The 1,665-nt window shown below is 45.9% G+C and overlaps 1 pseudogene; it reads right to left on the reverse strand.

Moving 5' to 3' along the window:
* Positions 1-664, reverse strand: part of LOC102873154 — a 4,080-nt pseudogene extending 3,416 nt beyond the window's left edge.
* Positions 665-1,665: the final 1,001 nt, after the last annotated feature.

Below are 1,665 nucleotides of genomic sequence, written 5' to 3' on the forward strand. Positions count from 1 at the left end.
AAATATAATTATAGAAGAAAAAAAAAGTCTTGGAGGCAATGATGAACAGGGAAGACTCAAGACTCAGCGAGACCAGGGTTTTAGCAATGTGGGTCCCATCAATGTTGGAGACAAACCAGACTCGGGGACCACCTGCAGAGTATGACTTGAGGGCTTCAGTCACCATGAGGGGTCCCAGGTCGGAGGCCCTGATGCCTATGTTGATCACATCTGTAATGGGCTTGCCTGTGTATCCCTTCCCAGTCACCACTTTGGACACACTGGCAGAAAGACTTCATCTTGTCCAGCACCCTGTTGACCTCAGGCATCACATCCTTGGTGTCCACCATGATGGGAGTGTTTGACTGGTTCCATAGGGCCACGTGTAGCACAGCTCAGTCCTCAGTGAAGTTGATCTTCTCTCCCTTGAACATCTGTTCCAGGGTGGCCTCCACACCCCTGTTCTTGGCCAGGTCCACCATCATCTGCATCGCTTCCTCTGTCACCAGGTTCTTGGAGTAATCCAGTAGAATCTGTCCGTGATTGGTGTTGAGGGTCAAGCTAAAGCAGTTGAAGTGCTCCTGGTCCAAGTCGAAGAGGTGGCGCAGGCAGAGCTTGGAGCCGTGCTGATGGTGCCACTGCTGTAGCTTCTGCATTGTGGGTTGTGAGTAAGCGCAGCCATGGCAGGAGAGGCTGGGTGCACGGACTGAGGTCTGCCGGGAGCCTGTTTATGCTTTATTGACTATGCAAAGGTATTTGACTGTGTAGATCATAACAAGCTATTACAAACATTGAGAAGAATGGGAATCCTAGAGAACTTACCTATACTCATGCAAAACCTATACCTAGACCAAGAGGCTGTTGTGCAAACAGAGCAAGGGAACACTGTTGTTGTTGTTGTTGTTGTTTAATGCCGTACATGGCTTAAAATTAAAAAAGGAGTGCATCAGGAAACTAGACCCACCGTTAACTCTCATGGTCCTCCCTGGACTCTCTACAAAGTCATTCCCAAGAGGCTGCAGTGACCAGCATCACACTGTAGTGTCAGGCAGTGTTGAGTGTTTCACATCCATCATCTAATGTTTTGCCCAAAGCATCCTTCTAAGAACAAAGAATTACCACACCTGTTTTAAAGGTGAAGATGAAGAAATTGAGGCCATAAAGAAATGTAATCAACCAATCATTTGGTTGATTAAAAGATTAAGATACAAAGCTATGTTTGTTCCATGTAAATGACTGCATTCTTTCTTTTTAAAAAATTATTATTTTAATAAACGTTTACAGAGACTTCGGATTTCCATTCATTCATTGTTGCATTTTTCTTGTTGCCCCTCTCCCCCAGTTCGCTCTTCTCTTTGAAAAGTAAAAGAAAAATTATTTCATGGGCATACAGTCCCCCCACCCCTGAGTACACTCCACTATGCAGCCTTCATTCTGGACTCTTGAAATGACTGCATTCTTAGCACCACACTCTAATGCCTTCCCTACCTCAGTTGAAGCAAAGATTAGCCTCTGATCCCTGATCTTGCTCCAGGACTTACCTTATTTGAGGGACTGAGGAGTGCCAGGGATCTTTTGCTGGGTTCCAGCTGTCTGCATTCCACCTGCAGCCAGGATCCTACATCTCCTCCAGAAATCACATCACCCACACATTGCACATGAGCCTACAGGAGTAAGTGATCTTCT

The sequence above is a fragment of the Elephantulus edwardii genome, unplaced genomic scaffold (genome assembly GCF_000299155.1).
Source record: "Elephantulus edwardii isolate Elephantulus edwardi_28Jun2011 unplaced genomic scaffold, EleEdw1.0 scaffold00164, whole genome shotgun sequence".
Classification (NCBI taxonomy): domain Eukaryota; kingdom Metazoa; phylum Chordata; class Mammalia; order Macroscelidea; family Macroscelididae; genus Elephantulus; species Elephantulus edwardii.